The sequence below is a fragment of the Typopeltis vanoorti genome, chromosome 10 (genome assembly GCF_054136105.1).
Source record: "Typopeltis vanoorti isolate ZY-2024b chromosome 10, IOZ_Tvanoo_1.0, whole genome shotgun sequence".
In the NCBI taxonomy this organism is placed as follows: domain Eukaryota; kingdom Metazoa; phylum Arthropoda; class Arachnida; order Uropygi; family Thelyphonidae; genus Typopeltis; species Typopeltis vanoorti.
This window is the reverse complement of record NC_143558.1, coordinates 63,974,327-63,988,019: the sequence shown is the minus strand read 5'-3', so window position 1 is coordinate 63,988,019 and position 13,693 is coordinate 63,974,327.

The following is a 13,693-nucleotide window of genomic DNA, read 5'->3' as shown; positions in this document are numbered from 1 at the left end:
TTGTTTCTACATGAAACAAATGACGAATCTAACATTGTAAATATTAGTGTTTTGTTTCCTGATATTCAGCTTCTTGTCCTGTACTCATATCTATAATGGAGGATCAATCTTGTGAATCTTGATTTGGACCAGGCGCTTTACACGATTCAGCGGGATTTAAACGACTAAGCGTACTACTGGAGACAAAATGGCAGGGCAGAGTCCAACTTTTTATGTCACCATCCGCCTTAAACACTTGATATTCATTTCGGTCAACTGCAATCCGCTTCTCAAAGCTCCGCTATGATGAACCAAGATTCGTTTGTAGATCGTGAAGAGGTTCAGGAAATCAGCGGGAAAATGAAGCGAAAGGAAGATGCTACTACAGTCCGTGTCAGTTATGGACGCAAATAACAGTAAACATTACAGAATGTCTTCCAGTCATCCTTTGTGCAAACGATCAGTGGTCGGCATAGCAACTGATATTAAAGGTCGGAAAATTAACTTTTCTAAGGCTAAAAATACTAATGAAAGGATCCGCAGGGGTTCAGCCTGAGACAGTTACCGATTGCTGTTGTCTTAAAATAAATTAGATGATATGAAGATATCTTATACTTTTGCTCTAAAGAGTGAAAAAAAAAACAACCAAAAGTGATACTGAGAGGAATTACAGAATCGGTATCTACTGATACCGATTCTGTAATGCGATACTGACAGATCTACAAAGCCGAGAACTGGAGCATATCAAACTCGCACATGCGCAGATCAGAAAAGCGTCCCATGCAGGCAGTGCTATCAGGACAATGTTATCTTCCAAAATGTTGAACATCTCAATATTACCTGCAAGTGGTAGTCACCTTAATTCAGACCATATTCAGTTTAATTCCATTTGGTATCAGTCGTGAAGACAAACTGGTCTAGTCATTTACTACCAGATGGACAAAGCTTTCTGCAACTCTTCCCAACTTCATTGGTCCAGTACCATCCATAACACTGAAAGAGGAAACTGACGCAATAAAAAAAAAAAATGGCAGGTTTATTGTCTGTTACTTTTGTTGTCGCACGTACAAACTCCAATCAACTTCCAGAGGAAATGATAAACATTATCCGAAAAAAATAAATAAATAAAATAAAGCCAAACGTCGTTATCATAAAACCATGCCCCCTTCGTACCAAGATTGCCAAGCCCTCAATAGGGTCATAAACCTGATTCGCTATACCCTCAAAGGCCAGAAGATCATTCGTTAAGGAAAATGTTTGTCTCATCAATCCATGGCGAGAAGGATGTTGTTCATCGTGATGCAGATAAAGTGAAAGCGTTTGCAGACAGCCTTGAGAAGCAATGCAGTTCCAACTACATGTTTGCTGATCTACCGCTTAATAAGAAAGTCCATCGATGTGTGCGCTATGTATTGAGCCATTCTAATCATGAAACGGATATTCGTCCACCTTCTCCTGCCGAAATTCAACGAATGATTAAAAAAACGTAACAAGAAGAAGGCAGGCTAGACGGAATCTTCGGTAAAGCCATCGCCAATCTCTCACATAAAGCTATCATGCATATCGTTGTCATCGTCAACGCGATGTTGCGACTGTTATTTTCCAACGCTGGAAAATGTCTCGTATCATATTAATACTCTAAATGAGAAAAGCTTTGCAATTTTCTTGGAATTATCGTCCCATTAGCCTCCTCTCTTGTCTGGGAAAACATCTGAGATACAAATTCTAACAAGGAAACCACAAACAAAGCTAATGTCATACCAGACGAACAATTTGGGTTTCACTCAGGCCTTTGAACAGTACAGCAAGTTCAATTCGCACATCACAGTTGGTTTTAACTGGAAATAGCACGCGGAGCTGTCTTTCTTGTTACAGCTTAGGATTTTGACAAGGTTTGACGTAACGATCTTATTTACAAGCTCATTTTAGCTAAGTTTCCAATCAGCTCATTAGGTCTTATCCGAATGATAGAAACCTGAAAACTAAATTAGATTTTCAGAAAGCAGGACTACAGCAGGCATTCCGCAATGATCGTTATTATCTCCTCTTCTATTCGCTACTTACGTGACTGGCATTCCCCGCACACGCTCGGCCTGCCATGGCATTCAACTATGTTTGTTCTAAAGTTAACAAGGCAATTGGTCAACTCTATTCGTGGCTAAAACAACGTAATCAAAGTGCAAAAAATAAACTACTTTTTAATAAATGAACAGTAAGACAATCCTGACGCATGGCTCTCTAGCCTAGAGTCATGCGACATCTTTAACATCAAGAAACTTCAAACCGTTCAGAAGAAATGTTTAGCAATCCTATTTAATGTCTTTTGATTTTTCATCTCGCATAACAGACAAACTGGCCAGAAGACTACACGTAAATTACAGACTTAATACGCAGGCCTTATAGCCTTAAATCCAAAACAACCAACCAACCAGGTTTTTCATCAGGAACTCACAACTCCACTGAGAGGTTGCGATGCCCGATATCTGCACGTTCTTGCATCGCGTTGTTGTCAAGTGCTGTACTTTACAAAGGCTGCTACACCTTCACATCAGTTAGTCCGTCAAGCAGCTGGCTATAGTGAACAGGGATTTATGGAAATATAAATGTCCTAAAACAATACCCTTTACCTAAATCCTAATCCTAATCTGATTGGTCCCAATGGATGAGCTAGGCACTGTCTAATTATTCTTACATACGAGGGTGTAAAAAAAAAGTTCTCGGCCTAACAATGAAAAAACGAATTTATAATTTTTAAATTATTTTTATTTTTCAATATAATTTCCCTTAAGACTAATACATTTATTCCAGCGATACTCCAACGCCATTATCCCGTCCCTGTTGTGGTTCTCAGTAAGATCTGCAAAATACCCCTCTACAGCTGCAATCACCTCTTGATTCGAAGAAAAACGCTGACCAGCGAGAAAGAGTTTTAGTTTTGGGAAGAGACAGAAGTCAGAGGAAACCAAATCTGGGGAATAGGGTGGATGTGTTTTTCGTCTAGTCTGGTTAAAAGATCAGAATAATATTCCCCAGTTATTGTTTTACCCTTTTCAAGATAATTAATAAATAAAATCTTTAGCATCCCAAAACACCGATGCCATCACCTTTCCTGATGATGGAACCGACTTTGTCTTCTTTGCGCTGAACAATCAGCTTCTGTCCACTGCTTTGACTGCTGTTTGGATTCTGGTGTGTAATGGTGAATCCAAGTGTCATCCATAGTAATAAATCGAAGCACAAAATTAGTTTATTTTTGTTAAAACGCTCCAAGCACCGTTCAGAGATTTTCATGCGAGTGCGTTTTTGATCTACTGTGAGCAAGCGCTGCACCCATTTTGCGCAAAGCTTTTTCATTTGCAATTCTTCATGCAAAATATATCCTACACGTTCCTTTGAAATGCCTGTAGTCTCAGCAATTTCACGCACTTTGACTCGCTGGTCATCCAATACCATATCGTGCACTTGATCAATGATTTCTGGTGTTGTTACACTTTTTGGACGTCCTTCACGCGGATCATCTTCAAGGTTAGTATGGCCACGTTTAAACTCTGCAGCCCATTTCTTAATTGTCGAAAACGAAGGAGAAGGGTGCCCATAAACGTTTATGAACTTCGAATGAATTTCTTTTGGCGTTAAACCTTCTTTTACAAAACATTTTATAACACCGCACGATGCTGAATTTTATCCATTTCGAGGGATACAGACAACAGTTTTGCTTCAGACAGCTGTATAAAACAAACTATTTAATAGAATGACTTGCAATTTCCAATGGCTACTTTTGACCGATGTACCAACTTAGAAAAAAAAAAAATTCTTGCCGATAGTGTTGGCATCTATGGTCGAGGCCGAGAACTTTTCAGACCACCCTCGTCCTGGCATATTTAATATAGTGGGAGTACCTCACACACACACACACACACACACACACACACACACACACACACACACACACACACACACACACACACACACACAGTATAACGGAAACGTACATATTATTTTCTTGCATACATTGCGATCCACCGGGGTGAATGTGACCGAGTTATTCCCAAAGCCTACTTTATAAGAAACATATTTTTTGTTGCCATCCATGATGCTATCTCTATCTTCTTCGGATGATTACAGCACAGTCGAAAACACATATGAAACAAGACCTATATGAAAGTAAATATATTTCTTTTATTTCGAGAAAATAAAAGAACATCGGAAGACTTGGAAAGAACATGAACAACGAATGATAGAAGGAAGGCTAGAGTAGAATCCTCGAATATATGTTAAATATAAACCTAAAGGGAAAAGAGATGTAGGAAGACAATGAAAGTGTTAGAAGTGAAAAACGGGTTTTTAGCCTATCCCATATGTTGAAAGAAGAACACGCAGATTCTGTGAAAATTTAAAAATATATATTTAAATAAAACAACCTAAAAATTTCTTTTATTGCTACATCAATCATTTATTCATTAATTGTAAATAAAACTAAGGCAACTATTGAAAACAATTATTATTATTATTTAAGAAATAGTTTACTTATGGCTTATGTGAATTCATAATTTTGCCATAAGAGAGACAAGGTCCTTTTAACTAAACATAAATTCATGAAAGCAGAGCATTTCTGTTTATATTGCAAAATACATTATCATAATCATCAAAGAAAGAGCAATACAGTTTCATTTCAGCGATGTATATTATATAGAAATAGGGGATAATTAAAAATCCAACAGTATTTCAAAGCCGAATATATGTAAAAACTTCGCAAGTTTCGAAATTTTCCGCTGTATCCTCTAGGACGGCGTTTATGAAGCCTATAGAGCTATTTTGATAAAGATTTCGTCTTAATTTTTTGAAAACTATTTTAAACTTCTATTTTAACAAGATACAACATACTAAAATTATAAATATAAAAAAAAATAACGCCTTTTGATTCTAAAATGGAGTGGGCAGCATTTTTTATTTCTAACATTTAGAAAATTGGTAGAGAACCGCCAGCCTCTTACCATCGCTGAGGTTGAGAGTGTTTCTATGGAGTGTTAGATAAGAGGATATTGTTGAGGGATTAAAAAACCCTGTTTCTCCATGGAGAAATATACTTGACTGTGTGAGAGATTGACTGTATAAGCGGGGTAAAAAGGACTAGAAAAAGTTTCTCTAGTCAGTGACTTAAGTATTTCTGCATAGCGAAAAACGAGAGTCACGTGATGGAGTCAATTTTTAAGTTGTGGTAGTGTTCTGGAAGGGGTGCTGTCATCAGAGAGACTGTAATCATCGGTGCCATGCTCTCACGAAACTTACCCAGCTATTTTGAATATTTCCTATTATTTTTTAAAACAAAATTTTCACTTTTATTACAGCACAAAATGGTAAAATATTTCTGTCAATTCTTATTGATCCTACTGAAGTCAAGAAGAATTATAGTTCCTCTATATTAATTAAATATTCTAAACATTATAAACTATGTCTGTAAGAAATCTTTTCTTAATCTTTCCTATAATTTATTTTTAGAAAACAATATCAATTATGGCTATAATTAAGAATACATTGTTATTTTTATTTGTATAAAAATTATTATTATAATTGCTTCCCTCGATGAGTCTTGACCACAGGAGGTGTTTGCATAATAATAATAATAATAATAATAATAATAATAATAATAATAATAATCTCAAGGAGCCATAGAAATTCCTACAGAGGAGGCTTTTACAAGCATCTGTGTCTTATGCGGGATTTTGGATTCAAAATACCCGCTACTCCAAACTTAACAACGTTTTAAGCCTGCACAGCTGGAAAAAAAAAAAAAAAAAAACACTCAAGCACGTTATGTTCTTTGAAGTATTTTTTGCTTTTATGAATAATATTAATCATCGCTGGAGGGAATGTAAATCTGTTAGCTGTTTACTTTATAAGTACTAATTACATCATGCATTTCTTTCTCCATTTTCTCTCTTCTTTGAGTTTATAGTATGCAAATCTAATCATCAACATAGGTTTATATTTTGCTAGTTAATCTACGTGTTTATATGTGTGAACAGCACAAATAACATATGAATTCACTTTAACGACTCACTTTAGTTATATGAGTACCACCGCATTTAGAGTTCAAGTTCTCCTCGCTATCTTCTATAGAAAAAAAAAAAAATATTACACAGTCTGTGACTATAATTATGCAGAGAGAAAATATTAAATCATTGCAAGTAAGATTTCGCCAGAGCCAGCAATAAAATTCACACTCATTAGCGTAAAATGGTACTGTTATCTCGAATCCTAAAATATTCGCCGTACCCGAATTAATAACCCCAATTCCTTTTTCCCGAGAAGAAATCAATTCAAGCACAGACATAGCACCTACCTCATCTTCCTGCAGACGTTCCTTTCCTCGGGCTAAACGTGAGAAGGAGAGAAACCGATGTTGGAATTTCCACCATTTAAATCACATTTTGCTGCGTTCGTTTGCCGTAGATAAAGAACTGGTCCGAAGGCGGCGGGATATGAAGTGTTTACAGTGCTGTCCACGGTCTCTGTCGACGAGCGGAATCAAACGAAACACAAGAAGACAAAAGGAAACTTCCGGAAGCCTTATACCTACCCTTTCATCAGAACCAGCTATGTAGAGAATTCTTTCCTTCTTCTTTATTTCAGTAGTTCATGAATTTCTTCATTTCTCTTTTCTCTGCCTTTTATTTATTTATTTTTTCTTTTTTAATCTTCGAGACTAAAAGTTTGCTTCATTCTTCACTGTAACAAGTATATTTTTTTAGAACTTATAACCTAAGGATTAAAAAAAAATAAATTATTTAATTGTAACTGGAAGAAAAACAATCTTTTTTCAGCCAACTGTTGCACTGTATATTAAATTTAAAAAAAATGGCGCACACGATTTAGTAAATACTTAATGCAATTTAATAGTAAGATTCACTTTGCAGTTGTCGAAAATCTGTTGGCAAACTCGTGCCTCACGCTGAGCACGCGCAGACTACTTCATGACTATTATCTGTACCAAACGAATGAAACAAATCATTTTATTCGAGAGTACAATATACCAAACGAATGAAAACATTTGTTTTTATTAGAATACAATATTTCTTTAATTTCGTAATTTTCCTTTCAAAATCAGTGCCATTTATATATTAAAATCGACAATAATATAATCATTTGTTTTTTTTAACTTATTTATTTATTAATTTATGCAGCAAAAGTAGTAGAACCGAGATTATTATATATATATATAAAAAATAAGACTTTTGTCAAAGAATAGCTTTATGAAGTACAATTGCTCCCTATTCCAGGCTAGTAATTCAGAATCTGCTTCGCAAAAATTATAGTAATTAATAAGTGACGATTTTTACTTGACAAGAGTGTTTCTCCAATTGCGTGTTTATTGTTCTAGTCTCGTAATTTTTTTCCCTTATGTTCGCTTTAATTAATTCAGCAGCGTTTTAGCGACCTCATTTCGCAGTTCTCAGGCGTTCGAATGAAATTGATCGATGTCTTCTGTTATTATACTCGTTGTTGTTGGATAATTAGTGACACAGGAGACAAAAGTTTTAATTAGTTTCCCCTTTTTTACATGTATCCACTTTTCTTTTGTTATAATGACAAAATGCGAGGAACGAAGCTAAAATAACAACAGGAAAAAGATGGTGAAGAAAGAAAAATTAATTTTACAGCTAAGCAAAGACAACTTTAGAGAGCGGAACATGGGGATGTCAGGAAGAGTTTTTTTTTATTATTTTTTTATTACATATAAGTAATTTGATACATTTTTGTAAAACCATGACTGCGAATAAGATCGATAAAGATTATATTTGAGGATAAACACATAGATATGACTAAGCAGTCTGACAAGGTTTGAAGTGGAGATAAAGAACAAAAAAGAAAATACCATAGCAAGGCTTCCTAAAAATACTAGTTTCAGGTATATTTTTCTGATAAGAATTTCATACGAATAAATGATTTAGATATTTAAAAAAATCAATATTTAGATTTTTAGATATTTACATTTTTTTTCAGTATTTAGATTTATTAAATCTGTTATTTCAAAATATATCTACATTTATTAAATCTATTATTTTTAAATATTTCAAATCAAGCTGAATTTAGCAATTCAGATTGTAGAACATGAAAATTAAGTAAGGTTTCCTAATATATCATGAATAACACGAAACGAAAAACACCGACTAGTCTTCTTAGTTAAGCTATGCTATAAATTAATTTTTATTCTTAGTATTAATTTTATAATGATCTGATTTTGTAAACACTTACTCGAGTTTGATTGTTGAAATTAAGAAATGAAGTAAAATGTTTATGTAATATTATATTTTAATATTTTTGACATTTTTAACGATATATCACTAAAAAGTTTAATGTTGACTGATAAAAATTCTCTAACTTCAGCAAAAATAATATTCGTTCTGTTTGTTGTAAAAAAATAAATAAAATAAGATGAAATAAATTATAGTATGCAGATAATATATGCTTTTGTTGCTAAAATAAGTTGCTATGTTTCATAATGAGATTAACATATTTCAAGTACCTTAGTCATAGTTATTTAATTTTATATGTATTTCGAAGGCTACCATTATTATTTTATTATTAATATTTATTATATATTATATATTAATATTTATTATATATATTATCTTTATTATATATCTTTATTATATTATATATATATTAATATTTATCATATAGTGTTATTATATTATATTATATTATATTATATTATATTATATTAATATTTATTATATAGTTTTATTATATTTTATATAATAATGAGAAAAACCAACATATTTCGAATATTCGAGATACGAAATACGTTATATTTTATATTATATTATTTATATATGCAAATAATATATTTAAATAAACACGACGGTTTATTAAAGCATTTTTGAATTATTAATCATGTTTATTCATGAACTTTATATGTGAATTTCAATTAGCTGGTCGTCCAGTTTATTGGCTAACTTCACTGGTAAAAAAAAAAAAAAAATTCCTGAAAACTAGCGTTAGGTAACTCTTATGGACTTGACATCGGTATTATAATTACTGTTATGCAGTAATTATAATACCGATGCATTTCATAATATTTATAATGCAGTTTTAAAATAATTATGCAAGTAAAAATTTTCTGCTATTTTAAATGAATATAACTGGCACACAATGACGTTGGTATTTTCAATCCGGCAATGCTTCAGTGGATCGATCTGTAAGGCGAAAATAGCATTTGGAAATTAGGAATAAAAAGGAATTTATATGAATATTAATAGACATAATACGAGTAGATAGCAACGATACGCAATATTTCAACTTAAGATAATAATGCAAAGAAAGAAAAAAAAACAGATAAAGAAATACAATTTTTTTTTTCTTGACCATTTTCTTTGTTCGAATTAGCTTAATATTGGACATCAGAATTTAAAAGCTATTTGTCATCTCTTACGTTGCTTGTTGATTCGCCTCTCATTCAGCACTCTAGAGAAGCATAACTTGAAGAGTTAAATGAGGCTGGCAGCTAACAGAGTGAGAGGATTTCTTGAAGATATTTTCTCCTTCAAAATTTCCACTCGAGATTATGCTAATGAAACTATGAAAAATATACTAAGAATCTCTCATGTTTCTTTAATCCGCTCTAAGAACAGTTAAATCCTACATGTATTAATTGACCCGTAAAAGGTGTGGTTCTTGTCTAAATGCAAAATCCCTCCAATAACACTTCCAAGAAACATCTTTCAAACATTGCTATTTCACTCGCGCTGTTTCTCTCTCTCTTTTTTCCCCCTTCGCTCCATTCTTTTCTTTTCTTATAATTATGGAAGAAATATTTCCGCTCCCGTACTAAGTCCAGGCATTTAATGTGTGGCAACATGACGCCACCGACATTCCTTACACTTGCTTTAAATCGAAATCCTACGGGGCCACGCGCTATTTAGCAGATGAAGATCATTCTCTTCCCGCCTTTCAAGAGGGACTTTGCGAAACGCTAAGCAGAATTCAATTTCCGCATTAGAAAAACGCGGAAAAACTTTACGAGTGGCACACGATGAAACACGAGAACTGAGGATAGGGGGAGCGGGAGATTAGTTCGTAAAAGGTGCAAATGGCTGGCATTAGCAAGGTTTCTTTATTCTTTCTTAATATTCCTTGTGTAGCAAGCAGGCTTAGTATTCGCCCATGTGCGGGAAAATGCTTGTGTAAACTGCATACCAGTATCGCCGTCATGCTACCGGGGAAAACTTCTGTGCCTACCTTAGTAAATGACCGAAGCCGAGGTGATGCTGGTAGGACTCTGCGTGCATTATCAGTCTTTCTTTCACAATAATAGCACTGTTTTTACACACACACACACACACACACACACACACACACACACACCGGGGTGTTTATGTTTTATGCATAATAGCCCCGCCACAACTCAATTCATGTAGATGCGTGCTGATGGTTCCAAGCTGTCTGGTGTATTTAAAAAACATAACGCAGTAGACTAACGAAATTGATTTCGATAACGATGAACAATATTTAAGGTCAAAAGAATCTGAAGATTTTATTGCAATGAGCTTTTTCTGTACTTTTAAATAGGAGCATGCATTACTAGAGGTGCGGCCAAGCTCCTGTAGTAATGAACAGTAGCTCTGGCCATGCTGGATTGCTGCTGAGTTTTTGCAGCAAGGAATAGAAAGACACAGGCAAAGAAAGGATAAAAAAGAAATTACGGGTGATGTGGAGGGGAGCTGAATTAGTTTCTTTGATTCTTTTGAGAGATGGAAGAAAGGAAGTGAAAGGGGGTGTACTTTGCAATGACGAAAAGTTAAAATAAAATTCAAATAATCTTTTTAAAGAAAAAACTGGAAATTTTAAAGCTAAAGTTTGGCATCTGTTAACTAGAAGCTCGTTTTGTCGAGGCAAATGGAGGAATGGTGGCGAGCAATTCGGTGGAATAGCGCACTTGAAAATGCCCATAGAAAAGGCATTCGTATTTATGTAGTGTCAGTGCAGATAAAACATATTCTGAAGAAAAGGATGCGAAGTTTTTTCACAGCTAATGAGCCTACAGATGAGTTGTCTTTGTCCGAGGAATGGCACAGAAGTGCAATAAAAGAAATACGATATTCTCTAGAGAGCTGAGCGTTATCAAAGTAAGGAGTTAAAGTTCATTAAGGTTGTCTTCTTCTTCTGAAAAATGACGATCGGTATTTAAGACGTTGTTACGGAAAATTTTCACGTTTTGTCACTTGAGCCCTAAAAGAATAAGAGGAATGGAATGTATCCTCAACATCAAAGCCATCAATAGGATTCGTGGTTATGAAAGTTCATTTATATATATAGACATAGGTGAAATAGAGCTTCAGTCGCTCTTACGCTGGTGGGGAAATCAGAACGGAGAAACACCATAACATGATGGTTTGATAAGTAAAGGTCTACGCTAGACCCGATCAAATGTCTTGGAAATATCAGCAATAACCACACGAATTTCTTCAAAGTTTGCCAAGGCTTGAGTTCAGCTGTGGGTGGCGATGGTGGCGAAATCCGCATTGTTGATTACTATCTGGTGGTCTTCCAGGTGGTGAGGAAGTTGGTTGTTGATGATCTTTTTCGTTATTTATTTTTGAGAGAAATTAAGTGATGTTATAGAATGAAGACTTTTCGGTTCAGCTTTTTTTTTTTTTTTTTTAACGCTAATTTCTTTGGAATGGTCTGAATATATGCCGGCTTCAATGCCATGGAGTAAAGGGATAAAAGAATTATCCCCAGAAAATCTGTCATATTTTTGGGTGATTTACAATGGCAAGAGAGAGATGAATGGGTGAGCACTGAAGTAAAGAAGTTATATCCAAAGAGGTACTAGATTTTTGATTGGGTTTCTTCGTTGTTTTTATTTATTTATTTTTGGAGCATGTGTTGGATGAATGTGAAGCTGTCGTTTTGTTTTCGAGTCACTTGTGGTATTATTATTATTATTATTATTATTATTATTATTATTATTATTATTATTATTATTATTATTATCATCTAAGACCCCCAAGGAGTCAAGGACTCATCGAGGGTCTAAATATAAATAAATATAAATAACCCAAACCAGCCGTCATACCTTCCTTTAAATTCATTCACACTAGATGCACTCACTACCCGTAAGTGCAAATTATTCCACTTACTCACTGCTCTCTGAGAGAAAAACCTAGCTCTTACCCCTTTCTTGACTGAGAACAACTGTAACTTCCATGGATGCCCCCGTGTTCTCTCCCCACCTTCCATATAACGAAACATTTCATTATTTGAAATGCTATAACACCCATTCAAAAGTTTATAGACCTCTTAACATATCACCCCTATTTCTCCTGTTAACCAGAGTCTGTAATCCACATACTCGCAATCTGCCTCATAATCAAAATCCCATAATCCAAATATAATCTTTGTAACTCTTCTTTGCACCCTTTCCATAGCTTCTTTATCCCTTTGGAACCCAGGAGACCAAATCTGCACACAATAATCCAGATGTGGTCTTATCAAAGCCTTATAAAGAGGCAAAATGACTTCCTTATAGTTTGAGTTTAATTAGAAGATGAATGCGTTCATTTTTGTGAAGAATCGCATTTCAAACTGAATGCGAGTCAGCCGGTCTCTGAGAGAATTTATTTGAGTTTTTTTTTTTTCATCCTCAAAATAGGCAAACGCACACACAAATTAACAGACAGAAAGCTTCGGTCGTAATTCCAAACAAATCAATTCTCCATTCCAGTTAGCATCATATCTGTTCTCGATCGGGGGATATGTTTGGCTAAGGAGTGAGTGCAGAAATAGTAACTGGACTATGGGAAGGAGTAGAAATAATAGCGATCATCCCACTTGGATCAACTATACGAAAACAGCATCCCCCCTTCTTTTTTTTCCATATGAATCATTCATAGTAAAAAAACTCAGCAATATATATATATATATATATATATATATGTAATTATATGCTTCAACTCGGTTGTTGTGATACATTTTTAAAAATAGATTTAATGACTTAAAAACCGAGATTACTTATAAAGATTTAATAAGATTAATACAACTAGTTTCGGCTTATAATAGCCTTCATCAGGTATTCTTAAAGGAAGAGAATAGTAATAAACATTGAAGTATCTAAAAACTTGAAAATACAGGTAAAATATCGCCACACATAATTGATACATAAAAAACGTTGTATTTTTTCAAGTTGTTCTAACAGACGGGCCATTGTTTATTGCACGTATGCGTGCAGACTCACGTGAACGCCAATATTGAATAACTGCAGCATGGCTATCTGGAGTGTTATAAGTCAAATTGTTGTTTAAGTGGACAGGATTCAGAAGGATTTCCCTTGATTCTATAATTTTTCTCTCAAACTCATCATCAGAGCGAAAAATATTTTCTGATCTATCCCAGCAAACGGAGTGGCTTTGTTGATCATCATTAGGATTATTTGAAAAAAGAACATGACTGGATAACGCAGTTGCATGTGATCTTTTGTAAGAGATGTCTCGTTTATGCTCTTCTATACGTTGCTCAACAGATTTGTTAGTTTGTCCGAAATAAGGGATATTGCAATCGCACCATAATTTAAATACACCTGGCTATTTTAGGTTGTGATGAATAGGTTTTGGATGACTGATTAGAGAACGGATTTTTGGAAGGGTGGTGAAGAACGTCTTGATGTTATATTTTTTAAGGACTTTTGCTAATTTGTTAGAGACTGTGCTAA